At 40.1% G+C, this 19,528-nt stretch overlaps 1 long non-coding RNA gene across 7 annotated transcripts in view; it reads left to right on the top strand.

The window, feature by feature from the left end:
• The window catches only part of LOC104912620 (uncharacterized), a 237,174-nt gene that overhangs the window by 121,979 nt on the left and 95,667 nt on the right, over positions 1 to 19,528 (top strand). Inside the window, exon 1 of one of the 7 annotated variants that reach the window (XR_014885432.1) lies at positions 17,069 to 19,437. The exons of the other annotated variants lie outside the window; for them this stretch is intronic. This is a non-coding gene — a long non-coding RNA (uncharacterized LOC104912620). Of the gene's footprint in view, positions 1 to 17,068; positions 19,438 to 19,528 lie in introns of those variants that run through there. 7 annotated transcript variants of the gene reach the window in all.

Here is a 19,528-nt window from a genome sequence, read left to right as displayed (position 1 = left end):
TTTTTTCCTTTTATTGAACTATTTTCACTTTCTGAGAAGCAAAGTTATGATTCAAGCACATCAGCTACCTGAAGAAAATGTTTTCAAGTGTGACTGCTACATCAACAGCATTTTTTATAAAGATCTTACCAGAAAAATCCCTCACTAAAATATGCGATGACTCATTTTTTAATTTTTATTTTTAACTAAACTGGCAGCAAAATCTGTGGAGCTTTCTATTTATATTGGTATTTCCTTTTAGATTATTTTAGTTTTGTGGGTATTACAATGCAATTTTTGATTGCATACCTCTCATAGTTCTGTAATATAAAGCTTATATTATGTCTGTTACAGTGTTATGGTAGAGATAGCTGCTCAGGATACTGCTCAGAGTTACTTTATTTTGTCTCCTCAGAACTGAGTCATGATACATCCCATCCGGTTTCCTAAACAGTCCTCTTTGAAGGAGCAAGGTGAATCCACTGGAATCACTGCCCTCTAATAAGCAGTTGGCACTGTTCTGCCTGTCAGGTTCATTTGAAAAGAATCCTTATTTTCAGACATGGAACCTGTGCATGAGTGAAGTTCCTTCAGTTGGAAGATAGCGTGCAACTCCCAGTGATTATGAGCATCAATATAGATTAATCCATTTCAGATGGGAGGGCAGGAGCTTATTTTGAGTGAGGTTTTGAAAGAACTGAATTCTGTGTGGCTGTCTGGGGGGGGAGGGGGAGGGGGGAAGAGTGGCGGGACAGTCCTGAGAGGTGTTGCTGATACAGGCCATGGTGGGAGGAGCTGGGAGAGATGCAGAGCCTGAGAGCAGCAGAAAGACTCTGATCTGTTATGCTTTAAGCCTAAAATATGCTTGCTTGGAGGGTAGTGTTAATCAAATGCAGTGCCAATGAGCCTTCCTAGCTGGAGTATTGCTCGTCCTGCGCACAAAGTGGAGCTTAGAATTGCGCAGAGTCTGGCAGCTTTGTGTGGAGGCAGCCATTTTGGTGAGGGCAAATAATAATCTGTGTTGCTGGTGGGGCCAACGAAGGCAGAAACACACCGAGACCTTGGGGGTGTTAGAAAATGTCATGAAACATGACGGCATTGGAAAACTCTGCTGTGTGCAGTTAGATATCTGTGTGTCCTTGTGGGTCTGTGAGCAGTCAGTACCCGTTCAGAGGAGATGCCTATACGGATAGACGAGGACATGGGTCTTCTCTGGGAACAAGAGGCTTCCACCTCAGCATCACAGTGCTTCACATGAGAGACCACATCCTGCTGTGCGGTGCTCCTCAAGATGCAACTAAAATTGGGCTTTTCATGTTTTTAATGGTGAAACTTGGCTGGAGTGGGAGGTTTATCCCACATAATTTTAGTGTAGTGGCATGAAGGGGGTTTTGCAAGAGCCAAAGACTGGTGGCAGTTTGAATTGCTTCAAATATTAAAGCAATGGATGATGAGCAAGAAGTTAAGAGATCTGTGCACTCCAGCTTCTCAGACCTTTGTCTAACATCTGACTAAATTAGCTCCAACTAAATTTCAGTGACTTTTTCTCTGCTGATGGCAGTCATTTGGATTGAAAGTGAGCAATGTTGTTAGGAGTCAGGGTGCATCTTACAGTTTATTTTTTGGTGGGGAGACAAGAGCTTGATGTGTAGCCTTCTCTGATGGCTCCTGAAACAGCAGTGCACTGCCCAAATCTTCAATAAAAAAATAAAAAAGTGTAGTTAAGATCGTTAAGATCCCCCATGTAATACTTTTCTTATATAGTCCCTGCCTTCAGTGAATGTATTTTTTCATTTATGTTGAAAATTAGAATAGGCTCTTGAAATATATGCTCTGTATAATGCATTTTCTAGTCATGAGTAGACTCTGCTCTATCCCTCCCCTGCCCCGTTTCTGCCAAAAGCAGCACAGTCTCCTGATGAGATGACATGAATTTAGCAAAGCTTTCTCTTTTTTTTGTTCTTTTTCTAACCATTAATTACCCTCAGTGTTGAAGGAGAGTTTGAATTTGTCAGGGACAACTTTCTCCTGCATTTTCTTGTTCTACTTTCCTTGACCAAATTGGGGGTTTTGAGTATTAGGTATTTTTTCCCTCAGGCTGATCTATCTTCTTGTCTTTTCAAAATTACTTTGCTTTCCAAAGGCTTTTCCATGCCCTTTGAAATTTTTTCACTTACTTAAAAAGTCTATTTTGAAAATGTGGGCATGAAAAGTTGATGCAGTATTTTGATAGCTGTTTGAACTCTGCTATATATGAGTCTAAAAATCTATCAGTTCCTCTCTGCCACTGTTTTATATACCTGTGATCATACCAGTCCTCCAGCAGTGTTTTGGGGCAGGAACATTCATCTGCTATTCACTCGGAGGACATCATTACTCTTAGAATCAACTTAACAGCTCTCTAATGCATAGTGTCTTCTCAGTGTGTCTTATGGTGTTAAGTACAAAGCAGGGCTAAAATACAGTTTAGAGCTAAAATGCTTTGTGATTTAAATGAATAGCTTTCATTGGGTCTATCGTTCTAAATAATCAAATTGCTCTGCACAACTTCCCAGAATTTATTTTTTGCATCTCTTGCACCATCTACCACTTGCTGACCTTTCAGTGAATCATAGTGGAATAAAATAGGTTGATTAGCATCAGCTTATCATTGCAGACCTCGCACTGCGGTGTGGTTTTTCACTGAAAATGAATTCTGTAATTCTTTTTGTTATCTGCAATCCATTTTATATGACATCGAATAGAGTTAGCTTGGTCAGAATATCATGTGGCGTTCGGGTACTTGATCAAAATCTGAGATGAGTTGTTTATCATTTTTCAGCTATTTTGGAATGCGTACATCATGTTGCTACTTGAAATACAAATGAAATTGTTATTAAATATTTTAAATGTATAAATAAATGGAGATGGCAAAACTCTAAGTAATCTTATGGTAGTCATAGAGGTATTTTTGTTTCTGGGCTTTTATAACAAAAAGAACCCAGTGAGTGTGATTAACCAGAATTTTTGTAAAATTCTGTATTTTGTAAAATTTGGATAATTTTAAAGTTGAGTATTACTTTTACATAAATTAACTGATTTTTCTGTCTATAGGAACTAAGATCCTTTTTTTGAGGGGGGGGGCAGAAGAGGAAGGAGTAGTTTAGATTATTCATTTCAACATACTTTCTTAAGTGAGTGATTAATAGTAATAATAACACAGTCCTGAGTATTCTGTGTCCTTTTAGGTAGCACTTCTTGCAGGCTTTGTGCCTCGTCGAGTGTCAGACACTTCAGATATGGAGTGCCTTTTGAACTCAGTACCTCAAGCAGCTTGTCTGTGCCACCTGTAAAAATAAAGTGGTCAAAAAGACAAATGGGAATGCATTATCTGTTGTATCAGAAAGGTAGGTATTAAGTCTCTGTAACCACATTGGGTAGGTGATCTGACATTCAGATATCCAAAAACATTCAGAATTTGAACAGCATACATGAGATGATCAATAGTTTGAAGTGTCACTAAAGGCTATTTAAACCTCTCACACCAACTGCACACTTGATTTATCTCAGGAGATATCCAACCTGCAGATTATAAACAGAAAGAGTTAAATTTGCGACACTTGATTCCCTTTAGTCTTTGCCACAAGAAGAGATTTCTTTGTCCTGCTTTCGCTCTGTTGTCATGAGAACAAGACAACATCATTTATATCCCCAGCATACTCAGTAGCAAAACTATAAACTTTTAATGCACTTATAATCGTATACTTTAACCTTTTTAATATTCAATATTTCCACTGTTGGCCTTTCACCTTTCCTTCGTGGGTTATTGAGGCAATAAACAAGGGAGAGGAGAAATAACTGGTGACTCAAACTGCATAACATGAAAATGTCACTGACGCAGAGTTTACAGCTTTCCTTTGGTATATATGGCACAGAACTGCTGATGTTGGTGGCTCAGCTCGGACTCAGCAAGTCCCTTTTTGCTGCTGCAGATCAACCCCAAAAGTTCATGAGCTGCAGGGGTTCTCTGTCCCTAGGGGGTCTTGTGGCTTCACAGCACCAGGGGGTCCAGCCTGGATGTCCATTTGCACGATGGTGTGGCTGTGGAGTGGCAGATACGTGCTATGCTTGCTGGCTGTTTGGACCCTCTGCTGCTCTAGCCTTAGTGTACTCTGGGTCTAAATGCATGCCAAACACCAACTCGCACTTTGTTTGGATTTAGGCCTAATAGGTGCCTGCATTGGGTAAACTCAGAATGGCAGAAGGGCGGGTGCAGGTGTAGCAGTGATCTCAGAGCCCTCTGCCCATGGTGTGTGGTTGTCTCAAGTCCCACCGTATATCCCGCTGTGGCTTTCTGAGACTGTACGTCATTTCTCACTTCTTGCCAGATAGGACGTCTTTAGTTCACCCAGCTTAGAGAAAGCAACAAATCCAAAGTAGCCAGATTTTTTGTGTTTTAATAGAGACAGCTGAGAGAAGCCCAAAGATGCAGTAACCAGGACAAAAAGGTTTTAACAAAACTGAACATTTGTAATAAAGGAAGAGACCTACCCTACTACATTGTCTTTAAATGTGAATAGCTACAGTCTGGCATAAGAATTCTTAATAACTGTTTGTTTTGCATGAAGCACTTGACCTTTTCTGGTGACTTACCAAATATCACAGGCATTTTTATTTTTAATGCTTTTGGTAAAAGGCATTTGATCCACTTCATTGATGTTTAATTCTTTAGAAGTGTGACAGCACACTCATGGAATCAGTAATTTCACCATCTGAATATGGGAGGTCAAAAGATTTACTGTAGTTTTTGTGCCGTGAATATTCTGAGTGTTTTGATGCCCTCTCAGCATTACGAGTAACAAACTGATCCTGGAAGATGTTTCCATTTGTTTTGGATTAGCAGAACACTGGCTAATTTTCTTTGGAATGGTTCATCGTGGTTATGTATGCTATAGTGACATGCTATACTGCGTGCCACTGACTACACTGTGTATAAAGTATATTAGCTTGCGCTTCATAGCAAATGGCAGGTATGCAACATACTCTTGAATTCCTGTTGGTGAGCAATGGATAGAAAAGAGGATATATATATTTAAAGAAAACTATGTTACAAGTGCTCAGGATGAGTTGTGTGGCCACAGCACGCTTGACACGGAAGGCAGCTAACAAGATACAGAAGTCCCCAAATCCGAACAATCTCTAATCTGGCAAAGGATCCCATTCCAGTTGACACTGTATGTGCCTACAGCACATTACAAATAGTATCTTTAAGAAAGAGTATTTAAATTTCCTTCTTCCTGGGTGTCAGTCTCATCAGAACAAAAATGTAAGTTAACTTTCCTCTGAGCTTTCTGTTCACCTTTTACTGTCTCTTCTATTTTCTTATCTCTGTCAGGCTGAAATATGGAACAGTAAACTGTGCAAGCAAAAACCCTGTTATTTCTCAAAATCTTTCAGCAGTGCTTGCCGTTAAAGCTTTTACCATACTGAAGACCAATGATTTAATATTACTGCAGTCTTCTGTTTTCTCTAGATGTACTTTTTATGGAATAAAAGGAATACAACAAGTGATGATGAAGCTGCCTGTCGGTACAGGTAGCCTACCTGTTAGCTGCATTTCTCTAAGTAAGGTGGCTTGCTGACCCAGCCAGCAATTGATGCCCATTAAATGCTTGTCTAAAGCATGTGAATGCTTTGACAAGGATAGAGTTAAAAGTGGCAGAGGTTTGAGGACCTGACTTCAGAAGGAGCACCTGGGTGAGCTTCTCAGAGCCAGGCCAGCCAGAGATTGCAGAATGGATGAAACAGGTTCTGCCTAGTCATAGCTGTGCAGAGTAATGAGACCCTATATGTACCCCATTCTATGATATTTATGTACACTCAGACTACTGGACTGTATATAGTCCAATAGTCCGTGTCCACAGTATCTCTAGCTGTACAAGCTAAGCCCTTCTGGTTCAAGATCTTCTTTTAAGTCTGTGTTAGTGTAAATGACAGTGTATGTGTCATGCATACACTCTTGCCTGTCCCAGATCCAGCACACTGTCCTTGGGGAGGAGGGAGCTGGATACAGCAGCAGGAGCTTGTAAACAGTACTCTTGTACTGTACACTTGTAACCAGTCCAGGAGCAGTTGCCTAAAGATACAAGTATGGTTGGACTGCTGCAGGCCTCCATCTAACCCTGTTCCTGGGGACTAAAAGTTCCTGTGGAAGGAATACTATTTGCTCAGAGGTGAAAGTTTAGCATGCAGGAGGGATGAAGAGAGGCATACATTCTGTCCAGTGAATCTTTATTTATTCCAACTGGAGCTATTATTTTTCTTTTTTAGTATAGTTTTCCTGAGTTCCTGCTAACCTTTTGCTAGTCATGATCTGGCTGTTTAGAAACATGGGAGAAAAGCTGAGAAAACTAAAACATCCTTGACTCTGTTCAGAACTACTCAGCAACAGCTAGAAACATTAGTGTGTTACTAACATCGCTTTTCTCCTAAAATCAAAACATGGCATCATACCAGACACTGTGAAGAAAAACAGCCCTGTCCCAGCTGAAACTAAGACACCAAAACATTCTGCCAGTAGACTTTTTCTGAACTGCAGATATAATTTTGAGAACTGCACCATAAATGAAGCACAGAAGTGCCTGCCTAACTTCCTTTTAGATACTCAACATTTTTGGTAATACTGATTGACGTGCCTTGCTTTCAGCTGTCAGTGCCAAAACTGACAGTGTCAAATCGGAGACAAGCTGAATCTCATTTGAAATCTATTAGGAAAATTCTTAAGACTGATGCTCTGTGGTCTTTATGTGACTGGCTCTGTTTGGACCCAGACTTACCTTTTAGGCAAAAGATTGTTCTCGTTGATGTTTACTGATGCTTTCACTGTCCCATCAGTTAGCATGAACACCATACCAAGCACTGAGTAGGAATGCTGGCATGTGTTTATTTTTTGTTGAATGCAGTCTTACTGAAGAAGCCATATCCATCATATGCAGCTCTAGCTGATACACTTGGTGGAGGGAGGCCATGTGCTGCCACAGTTTCCTCTTGGCAGACCTGTGATTCTAAGCTCCTTCCAGTTGATGCCATCAGTGTACAGACAGGCCCATGCCAAGCTGTGGGCATCACTCTGTGTCTTCAGACAGCTCTGCTTTTCCACACAAACAGGGACCCAGCCCTCAGGTGGGGCATCAGCACTCCAAGTCAGTGGCCAAAGGAGGGAGAACATGATGCAGTGCTCCCTGATGTTTTTGCTGTTGCCATCACTGTGCTGCTGTGCTAGTTAGCTTGAATCTCATGTGTCACATCTGTTGATGGTGAAAATGCCTGGAACTCTCAAGTGTAAATTAGAAAGCACTGTGTTAAGTAGTCTTGTATATTTAGTAAAATGTTGGTGATTGCATAAGATAGGAAATAGGGTTTTTTTTGCCATGGAAATTGCTAAATTTTGTTATTATATTGCAATTTGTTCTTGAATGGGAATATATTTATTGTCAGACTTTCTATACAGTGTGCATTGTATTTCATTTAATGGCAACCAGATCCTGCTGAAATGCCTTACTGAACTACAGACACAGGTTTCTCATTAATCTGGCAAGGTGCCTGCTCTGATAGATCTTTGTGTTCTGCTCTTAAAGGATTCATAAAACCTTCAAGAATTGCCTCGCAGTGTTTTGTGTTCTCAGGCTCTTAGTAGCATTTGTATATAAAGGCTAGTATTGCTTAAGTCCTTGAAGTAAGGAAATGAAAGGAGAGGCCTCCCCTGGCTGTGAGCCTTTGAAGGACTGTTGAACGACTGTGGCCTAGCCTGACAAATCCCCATCTGTGGAGCTTGACTCCACTTCTGTTTTCTTTGCATGTCTGCACCAAGGTGTTGTGTGGCCTTCACTGCTCTGTGGCTTTCCCTGCTTGCCCCACTGTTCATCTCTCTGGCCTGCCAGCTTCCAAAGGCTTGAATTATCCATGCACATAAAGTGCCAAGCACAGCATGCATCCTTTTGTGGGAATTAAGGTAGAGGTTCCAAGGGACTTCCGTTAAATCACAGGGTGATTATTACTTCCAGTTGTCCTCCTTACCAAAGACATGAAGTCCCCATGGGCAGTTGCCCGGGGATGAGACGGAATTTTCACAACTGGAGATAGATTGAGATTGTGGGGTGACCTTATTGCAAGGTAACTTGCTAAGTGATGTAATAGCTCATCATTTTCATAATCCTGTTCACATTTTAAATCATGTTAACCAACAAGCGTTCATATGAAATCTTGATCTTGTTGTAATCAGCAGCAAAAGTACTAGGTGATTCATCAGAAACTCACACCTGGCATTGCCAGGGACTGAGGTTCAAACTGTCACTGCAAACACTTGACAACTTAGCTGTTTTCATGGCATGCTGTGCCTTTACAGAATAAGTGCCAAAAAGAGGTACTTAAAAATGATACATGCTCCAAAAAATCTACTACGTTTCTGTATTCTCAGTTATGCCACTATGGTGTTACACATATTCACTGTCTAAGGTTTGCATCTAGTTCCTGATGAGTAAGTACATCGAGGCTGGAAGAAGAATGAGGTGTCTAGTGTGAGAAAATAATTGAAATAAGTTTGTCAGAAATGCACATTTGAAAAGAAATGTCTCAATACACATGGTTTTGAAACAGCAGTCACTGCAGAGCAGGGGCTGAGTCATTGGCCAGTTGGAACCTCGCAAGCAACATCAAACCTTGTGGGGTTTAACAGAGCCCTAAGTATAAATTAAGGAAGTATGTGTTTTGGAGGGAGCACGTATGGATAGTAGAAAATGTCAGCTTAGAAAGAGCCAGCCTTTGTGTAGCAGCTGTAATTTTCAGCTAGAAGGGAAATTAAAACACATGTGGTTCTACTGCTTTGTCATTTGAAGTTTTTAGTAATGTTATTAATTCACTTCGTATTAAGCAGTCACCAACGATGAGGTGAGTGACTAGAGATTAAATTAGTTGGCTATTCTTTCTGTCCATAAAACCTGGTTAATGCTAAGCACCAAGCCCAAAAGGTATTAAAGGAACTACAACTCCTTCATTCTGTGCAATATCACTTTAAAATAAAGTTAATCTAAGCCATGATGTGCATCTACAGGTTTTACAAGAGGCTATAAATTTCAGGAAATTAATTTCCTCATAATAGTATGTTCAAGCTAGCCTTTTTGAACAGACATTTTTTTTTTTAGGTTAATTGGTGCTGAATTTATTTATTTTTTTCAGAAGTCTGCGTTCATTCTCCTGAAAGGGAGAAGGCAGTTTCTTATACTATCAAACTGAGATTTCTGTCAGTGACTTATATCAGGAAATACCCACTGCTAAGAACATAAAGACATATGAGATTTTTGTTTTCATGGTTAGTTGATGACTATGTCCATTAAAGAGTTGGTAGTTGGTCTATTTTGGAAAACAGATGGACAAATCTTGTGGTAGAGTGAACCAAACACATAGGTGTTGGACAACTTTCTAAGAGTTGCATGTCTGGCTTAAGAATCAAAATTCAGTTAATTAAGGTTAGCCTGCAGATCTGAAAGGTGCTTTTAGAAGGCCTCACTTTATTCTCTCCGTTGATACTTAGTCTTTCTGTATTTTTTGAAGTTCTTATTTGCTTTCCAAAACTTAATTCCAAAACAAAATATTAAGTCCCTTACTAAGCCAGTGGTGTCATGAAGATGTCTCTGACTCTTCTATAAACAATTTTAATTATCAGTACAGATCAGATCTGTCACCTCAGATGCTATTTACATCTTAAGTCAAGAGCACTTCAAGTCTACTTCAGCAGCAGTTGCTTTTTGCTGATTAATGTTTACTTGCATGGTCTTGTCAGTTAGTGCTTGAAACCCAGAAGGCACCAAAACACAGTTCAATTTTTGTAATCATAAAAGATAATGCACTGTTCTGAAGTTACTGCAGCAATTTTAGAGGGAAAAAAACCACCACAATTTGCATTAATCAAGCAGTGACCTTATATATGCCTTCCGACGGAGTTTTTGCAAATCCTAAGAATGGTATTTCAATAAGAGGATTACGATCTTCCCTATGGTACAGCTTTCAGTTTAGAGGCTTCACTCAGTCATTTGGAACAAACATCTTTCCATCTTTTTGAGAACTGAAAGAAATAATTTTAAGCATAGCCTGCTTGGCTACAGCAGGATTTGGCACAGCCTACAGGATAATTTGAACAGCATACATAACTCACGGCCCTTTCTTTCCTAGCAAACACCTTTTTGATTCCATTTTCATTACAACAAATTCTGTTTTGCATGTCCACATGGAATGGATTTGCTGAAAACGTTCCACAGGTAAAATGTTCCTCTTGTACAGTCGAATTTATATGAAAGCAGTTTGTGTCCTCACTGCTCTTTCACCATTACTTCCAGTTATTTAATGGCTTGAGCGGTCTGGGGGGTGTGTTTTCTGGGTGAGTCTGGGACAGTCAGATCCTGTGACTGCTGATTGAGTTTGAACCAGCATTTTATGTGGTCTGATTTTATTGGTATTTCCTCCATCTTCCCACCGAAGGAGCTACTTTCTCTTCATTAAAACAAGGGTTTATGACCTCTCCACCCAATTGTTGGTAATGTGTGTGGTGTTTTAGTGACTAGCTGGGGTCTGCTGGTACTTCTGCATAACAAAGGGGCACATTCAAAAGGAGAGACTGGACTGGCAACCAAGTGGAAAGTGGTGTTCTGGGTGCAAAGAAAGTGTAAGGAAATGAGAATCAGACTGGGGCAAGGGCAAGGCAGCAGTTGTTCATATTTAATCTCTTTTATTTATTTATTTATTTATTTATTTATTTATTTAGTCACTAAGTTAATAAGGGAAACAACTGAGAGCCACAGCCAGTTTCCTTTCCTACTGTCCTCAAGAGGATAGCTTGTGAGATTGGAAGGATGAAAATTAAATTACCTCCTCATGCTTCGGAGGAGTTGGATACCAAGGAATGCTTGAATAAAGTTCTAATGAACAGCCAGTTTTTTGTGTGTGGTTAGGGGAGGAGGGCAAAAAAGAGTATGAGATAATTATAAAGTCAGTCTCTAGCATGACAATTTCTGTCAGAGGGAAGTCTGAGAACAACCTACTCCTTTGAGGCGTTACAAGATGGTGCAGTCAAGGTGTACTGACTCCTGCCCTCATTTTTGTCTCTAGATATGAGCAGGTGGCAAGGAATATGTCTTGGGTGTACTTTCAGCTTGAGAAACCTGGGAGGCTCGTGTCACTCTTTATTTTACAATGAACATCCAACCTTCCCTGTTGAATATCTCTCTCTCCTTTTCGTCCTTTTTTTGACTTTGCCTGAATATATACCTGTCAAGTTTAAGACTGCATCTGTTGTTCTTAACTGTGTAATAAAGATTTGCATGTTTAAAACTGGAGTGCCTAGGATGTGACGCTGAGACATGACTGTCTGCCTCTTTGATTGCAGTATTTATGCAACATGTGGTTACCTGGGTATAAACTAAATATCCAGGTGTCTGTGTTTGTTCTTAGGTGCAATCACCTACATCTTTGGAGTTTTAAGAAACACTGATGTGTTGTGTGATAGCTGAAAACTGCCCCCTAGTAATGTTTTGTTTGTCATTTCCTAATTCTTGGTTTGAAACGTGAGGAAGGATTTTTTAACATGGAAGAACATGAAGTGAAATTTAATTTGCTGATGTATTTTAAATCTCTTCTTTGAACATGATCGGGTGCTGGAATGGGCTGCTCAGGAAGATGGTGAATCACCATCCCTGGAGATGTTCAAGAAACATTTAGATATGGTACTACGGGACATGGTTTAGTGAAGAAATAGTGGTGGTAGGTGGACGGTTGGACTGGAAGACCTTGGAGGTCTTTTCCAACCTTGGTAGTTCTATGGTTCTATAATCCTATGTTCTTACAAACTGCAGTGCCTATGACAAATCGACTTGCCAAAGCACTCACCTGAAACACAGGCACAAACGAAGTCATGCTTAAGTCACTGAAAATGAGATGAAGGATTATAATGCTATAGTTTGGACAACGTTATTAAAAGATGGCAGAGCTGATGATCCAAATAGTTTAAATATCAGTGAGGGAGGTGCTTCAGGCCCAGAAGTCATCTGATCATTACAAGCAGGGTAGTGAAGTCAATTCAAGTAACCAAGTTGATGACCTTTTGCAATTCTTCTGGAAAGTCCCACTAAAAATATCTGTTAAACATTCATGAAATAAATATCCATTTCTTCTTGCCATCCCTGCAGTAGGATGGATACTCTCCACTTAGCTGTGCCAAACCTTGACAGATCCTGCTATGCTCTTGACCAGAGAGCATAGCAAAAGAAAGCATTTAAAAAAAAAAAAGAAAAACAATGAAACATGCCAAGGAGTAATTATTTTCTACAAAGTAGCATAAAGTGAGTGAGGGGTCTGGCGGACATTAGGAAAAGGGTTACAAAATTAATCACTTTGAATCTGACCCACACCAGGACACCAATCAAAGTTAATAAGCTGAGCATACATTAAAAGGACAATATATAACACATCTGCTTTAGTGGCATCTCTTCTCTTGCTTATGACTGCACCTTTAGATAATACAGAAATGATAAATGAGGCACTTAGATTAAAAGCCATGTGGACTATCATTAACTGAATTCAAATCAGAAAGACTAGCATTGCTTGTCATGGAAATGGACTTATGGCAAATATGACAGCCCTCATCCAAGCATTTCAATTTACCACTGAAAGTTTATTTTAATAAGTATTTATTCAAACAGCATTTACAGTATCTCTGTTCCTCCCTTGGCTGCCAGTCTGGAAGGCATTGATCAATGTATCTGCCTTGCTGTATGCTTGGTAGCTGAGTTTTAAGCTTTTTTCTAAAGGTAAACAATAGAGCCTACTTGTTGATGTGGAAGCAAAGAGTCAATACTTTTGTGGATTTTTGGTTTGTTTTGCTTTCTGTTGTTTTGAAGCTGGAATTCTACAGCCATAAAAATGAGTAGCATTACATACAGACAAGATATCAAGCAAGTGGTTCTAAGGACTGTATTTTTGTCAAGATGGGAGCATAAAGATAAAGTCTACTTCTTGTGCTGCTTTTATTTAGTCCAGGAGAGGCTGAAGAAGAGAGATTCTGCCATACTTAGTTGTTGGGAGCTGATATGATGTTGGGAGAGACAAAAAAAAAGTATTTACTCTTTGGAATTTATAGCCTAAATAAATGCAACAGACAAAATGGAAAAGAGGCTGATAAAATCTTGTAGGTCATTTTATGTTGTTTGTGAGTTGTTTTGTTTCGCTGTTCTTCTCATGCACAAGTGAGTCATGTTTTTCAAAAAAAAAAAAAAAAAGGCAATTTTCAATTTTCTTTCCTTTTAGTTTTCTTTCTTTAACAACTCTTCAAAGATCTTTGGATTTTCAATTCTTCAGGAAGTCCAGAGAGGCCCCAAATAGTTGAATAGTTGTTCTCAGTGACTCAGAATTCATTGCTGTACCTTTAAAGCTGAGGAGAACTTTATGCAGAGGCCTGTGAATGCCATATAGATTATGTAGCATAGCTGAGATCTTTTATTAAACTTGAGCTGGAGATCTAAAATTAGGAATTAATGGCTCCTCAGTGTTTGGATCGTTACATTTCTTTCCGAGGGCAAATGTTGTATGGCTAGATTCATCCCGTGCCTTCTCCTGCCCTCGGCAATGTTACCATAGGCCATTCTGGGGGAGATGTCTCCAAAGGAGACTGACATTGCAGGGATACTGCCTGGGCAACGTGTAACTGAGTAGCAGATGCCATTTGTGCTGCTGTCTGAGAGGAGTATGCTATAAAGCAGAAGGGAAACGTTGCAGTATCGAGCAGTGAGCTGCACCCAGCATATCCAGATTGCATTGGCCAAGACTTCATGGTGTGAGTGGGTTGAAGCTCTTCACCTTGACAGTGCTGGCATAGTGTCTGACCTGTGAGATGTGCTGCTGCCCAGTGGTTGAGAAAGTGGTGGGTGTTACTGGGGGGGCAGTGAGCCTCCTGTGTTTGCTAGAAGACAGTCAGGGCATTGCCTCACCTCTGAAATCACAGAGCTTTGCTGACAGGCACTCAGAGGAGGTAAGGAAATGGCAAGCTTGTGTTGGAGGGAATAAATGATTCAACCCTGGGGGGGGGTCACCGGCAGAAAGAAAAAAAAAAATCAGAAGGGAGTTTTTTTGGGGGGGTAGTGTTAGTCCGTCTTATGCCCAATGACCTTCATGAGGCATCATACCTTGAGCAGCAAGCTGGTCTCGGTACAACAAGTTGGAGACTTTTATGCTGCACTGTGAAGGGAGCCTATATGCAGAGTCAAGTCAGATGCGTGCCTCAGTTTTTAATGGCAAGAAACATATAAGGGAATTGTTCTTTGCATTTCCAGCATTATAATATGAAAGCACAGGAAGGATCTTGGTATTTAAACACCCTTTACTGCATACCATTAACCGAGGATTAAAGGAGCTGTAAGACTGGCAGTAATGAGAGATTTCATAACAGCCGTATGGTTTTCTTCTTCATCTTGTCAGTAAAAATAACCAAGACTTGCTAGGGCTTACTGGTAGTATCTGTTACCATGGAGACTGGGGTCCAAGTTATTTTTAGGGCACAAGAATGTGGTGTTTGTGGACCCATGTCAGACCTTTCTCCTGTAAAGCAAACATGATGTGTAGGACAGAAATGTCTGTGCTGCAAGGAGCAGGAATGCTGATCGCACCAGAGGTCACTGGGAGCTCCATTGGAAAGCTAAGCAGTGCAGTCACTCCTGATGGAGTGCCTCAGAACATGGTAATTAGTGATGCCTGGGGAAAGGCAGCACTTAATGGAAGGAAAAACTTGAAAGAAGACTCTAGCTGAACTATAGATTATACTAAACATACAGAATTAACTAAAAGTAACAGGAAACCATAGTCATGTCTTGGTGTGACCTTCAGAATCTGTGTGCCACGTTTTAGCAGGTCTTCAAACAGTTTATAAAATTAAAGCTCCTTGAACAGGATTTTCGGCATCAATTGTTTGTACACAGAGAACATAGCAAGCACTGTTCCCAACTTGTAGCCTCTTAAGCTTGAGTACACCTGCTTGTCCAGCTGAGCTGTGTTACCTGTGTCCCAGTCATACGCGATGCAATTTTTGCTGCTAGGACTTCTTTCTAACCACACTGACCTTAACTTGAACCTACTCTCTCTTCTGGCAATAGAAAATTTTCTTCTTGACATCTAGAATCTAGCTGAAGAGATGAAGAATAATGTCAGTGTTGTGCAGCTTTCAACTCCATTGGCTTCAAAGGGATGCTTACTGCTCTCAGGTACGTGTGACATTCTGTCTGGTTTTCCAGAGCAGCTTCAGCCATCTCAGCATGTGGGTTCAGCCTGGTCAGGAGAAGCAGGCATGCATTACAATCTAACTTCTTATATTTCAGTTTTAAGCTGCCTCATCAAAAGTGACCAACTCTGATATTGCCATTTGCAAGCTGATAAAATGTAGCAATGTATTCTAACGAGACTGTTCATTTAAAGTGAGAAGAGTTTCTGAGGCTGATACCCAGTTGAGTTTCAGTTTGCAGTCGCGAGTACAATTTTTGGAAATCTATGCAGGGAATGATCAAGGAGAACATCTGTTTTTGAAAATGGTAATTTAAATTTCAAAGAAACTATTTACATTTTAATAGCCCTGTTCTCTGGAAGTTCCTGGGGTCTGATACTTCTGATTAGGAAAATGATCTCTGGACCCGCGTTCCGTATTTGTTATTCATTACAATAACAGCCTTAATGACATTATCTTCTATTAATGTGGATGCATGTAATGTGCAATTATGGAGGAATTCCATTGTCATTTAGCAGTGAATAATCATAGCATTTCTTTAAAGTCCAGGATTTTACCCAAAGATGTGGATAACAGCATCTAAAATAGCTCCTAAAGGATCAAACTGAAAAGTATCAGTTACCTCTTTTCATCAGAAATAGCTCTCTTGTATTTTCAGCTTTTTTGCCAATATAACTTGCAAGAAGGCTATCTGATACAATGTTCTATTTAAAATTTAGGCTCCTTAGTGACCTGGTTACGTTTAAATGCTCTCCTACTGTCGAGTGTTAATCAGTAGCACAATATTTAATAAGTCTTCTCAGTATGCAAATATTGTTGCTTTGTTCCTGGCTTCTCAGAGGGCTTAGAGTTGCTGTGAGTTGTGTGTGTGTCCAGATGCAAATGGCTCCAGCCTGTGACTTACTCTGGGACAGCTGACAACAGCATGTGATAATGTTGCCAAAGGCTTCCAGAGGTGAGTTCTTACTCTCTGTGATCATTTTTCCCATGACTTGGGCCATCGGGAGAGAGAATCTTGCTGAATGTCTGGGGAAGCGGGAGCAGAATTTGTCTTTATTTTTATACGCAGAGCCAGAAAAGCTCCACCATAATTAAGTGTGAAGCTGAGACTCAAAATGTTCAGCCCTGCTAAAACTCTGGTGCCTTTTCCTTTGGGGAGGCCTCGTGCACTGACTCTCTGTGGCAGGAAATTGAAATTTGTTAGGGGTTAATCATTGGGTCAGAGATGCGCCGTTTAATTTCCTCCTGAAATTTAAACTAGCTGATCCCTTTTGTGATGTGCCAACCAGGTAACAAGGCTTTTGTTAGCCTCTGTCCAACCCTTCTCCCAGCCACACTGCACAAGCCAGGAGGCAATAAATGGACGATCATCTGTGACATCTCTCTGAGCTTTTCTCTGGTGAAAACCCTCTATCTTCCTTGCAAAGATCATCCTTGCCTCTACCTTCTAACATGGTATTCTCTCTCCTCAAATTCAGTTCTTTGGAATCCTCATGGGCTTAGCATTGACATCTTTTCCTTCAGAAAATTTTAAATGGCTCTCATCAAGAGTTTTATACATCGTGACAAGTTTAAAACTTAACCTGAAGTTTTCAGACGTGCCTGCAGAATGTGGGGGTTCTCATCTCCAGTGAGAAACCTTCAGGAGGTTTTCAAAATGTCAGGCTGGATTCTTAGGAAATGCCAATGTGCAAAGACAAATTGCATGTCTGAGAAAAGGCCAGAACAGAGATCTGTGAAACCTCTTTATATAGTCCAGCGACTTAAAGAATTTATGTATGGTTAGTTTTAAAATTAAGATTGCCAGCTTGGCAGTTAGTCTCCAGTGGGCAGTTGTTTATCACAACATTACCTAAAATTTTGTCGACAGATCATCACAGTTGCCTTTTTCTATTTAAGAAATTCATGCCTGGAGCATCTGATGTGAAGTGTATTGGAAAAGATATGTGCAGTGCATCTGTCTGTAGTAAGACAGTTACTAGTCTGTGCTGTCAATCTAATCGCTTTCTGAAGCCACAAAAAAAAGGAAAAAAAAAACCCAAACAGGTAGTTCCAGAAAAACACTGATGCTTGGGAGATGCTCAAATGCTGTATTTATGGGAACCCCAGTGCTTAAGCAATTAGGCAGCTATAGCCACCATTTTATAAAGGCAGAGACTCAGAAAAAGCACAATAAATGTTTAATCATTTATTTACACCATTCTATTTATTCACTACAATATCTGAGAAAGTGAACAATGCTGTTTTTTTTTCTTTGTGTAGCAAGTGATGAGCACATTTTCATCTTAAGGAGAAAGAGGAGAACCCAGCAGGTCCCGTACAGAACTCTTCAAACTCACTGAAGAACTCCTTCCAACCCTGGTGAATTTTGTGTCCTGCCCTGGGAGAGTTCACGGGTTGTCCAGAATCACTCATTCATGCCCTTTGAGGAAGCCAGAAAGCAAGCCAGTTCCAATGCATCTTCCTTCAGTGCTGTTTCCCTGGCCTCTCTTACAATGATGTTGACCCAAACCTTATGGGTGAGATGCAAGCAAACTCGAGTGGCCAGAATGGAAGCCACTCCAGATGTCATGCCAGTAGTTTCATTTGTACCACTGCAATACCAAGAGTATTGCTCCTTTTACACGCAGCAAATGAGATGGGCCTCAAGTTCAAGCCATGTGGCAAATATAAATAAAACATTATTTCTATCTGTATTCCAGTTATACAATTTTGAACAAAGAAATACTCTTTGTCTCTGACATGCTGGCAGTGCTGGCCGTGCTAGCAATAAGCTGTGATTACTGCAGTAAATAGCACCATCTAGGGATCAGGATGCTTTTTAAGTCGTCTTTCTGAATTGTGCATGTAAGAATGGCTTCAGCATCAGCTGTGAAATGGGCACACATTGTGCCACACCTTTTTGTATTTACACGTGTACACAGAAACTGAGGGAAATATTACATGTGTTCCCCTCAGCAGTGCAAAGCCTGGATGAAGAGTGCATTTGTACTTAAAAGCACAAAGCTCGTAGGTGTATGCTATAAGGTAGGTATGATTCTTCTCCAGCTGCTGTTAGACCAGTTCAGCTTGTCTACTTATGCCCATGAATATATCAAAGTTAGGGCAGAAACCTTGCAGATGCAGATTAAAGTAACCACTGGAACTTCCCATATTCACCCTGTTTGAATTTATGTACTGAACTGAGGAGGACTCACAAACTGCAGGTATTATTTCTGCGAAGCAGCTGCCCTGCAGATCCATCTGGCTGTTGTGGAGCTATTTGCACTGGGAACTATTAAAGTTTGACTGTATTAGTAAAATGATCTACGTGCAATTTGCACTGATGAATTCTTTACTATACTTATGTAAACAACATTCATCTTCTACGTTCTTATTATGTACACATCTGAAACTTACTGCAGCTAATATTGCTATTTGTTTGAGTGCTTTATGTGGGAAGAGAAATGACAGTTGCTGCACTTGAATGTGATGCCTTTGGTTATTTTCTTTGAAGCTCCTGCTCTTGAAGAAATAATGCTGGGTCAATTTTCCATAAAATTCTAGCTGGCCATGACAGCCTTCTGTTACAATCAGCGGAGGAACCGTGGCTGAGCTGAGATGCCAAGTGAAATTTTGCATTCTCCTTTTTCCATGCTTTCCTGTCAGTGACTTATGATGTTAAAAAATCTACCATTAAATCTATCATTTTTAAGGTTTTACATTTCTATTAAGACACCAGTTTGTCACTTGATTACTAATGTGTTAAGTACTATACTTTATACTTGTACATTTTTGCATGACCGTATGAATCAGTGGCACAGTAAAAGATGCCGGGACTTTGCAAATAATAGGAACATTTCTTGCATGACTTGATCGCAGAGTATTGATATGTAGTATTTTACATTTACCACGTGATAGATGCTGACTATTCAAGAAGCATGTTCTCATCTAAATAATACTCTAAATACAATGCCAGAACTGTCGTGGGTTCACTCATTATAGTTGCCTATAGTTTCTCTATGTTTCAGAATCACGGAGCTGGATAAAAACTTGTCCACTGCTTTGTCAGATGTTCAAATATCATCCACCCGATTGTGGGAAATTAGGAACAGTGAAGCCGAGGTGTCTGCTTGAAGGCAAAGACTCCATTTCTAAACTGTTCTTAAAAACTTTCTTTACAGGTAGCTGTACAGGCCCTTCAAACAATTTATTAAAGAAACTACACATTAATTTTGATAGAATTGCTTCTGACTTATGTTAAATGTAGTAGCA

The sequence above is a fragment of the Meleagris gallopavo genome, chromosome 11, assembly GCF_905368555.1.
Source record: "Meleagris gallopavo chromosome 11, MGAL_WU_HG_1.1, whole genome shotgun sequence".
In the NCBI taxonomy this organism is placed as follows: domain Eukaryota; kingdom Metazoa; phylum Chordata; class Aves; order Galliformes; family Phasianidae; genus Meleagris; species Meleagris gallopavo.
Note: the sequence above shows the minus strand (reverse complement) of the source record. Positions and strands in the feature narration are given on the sequence as shown.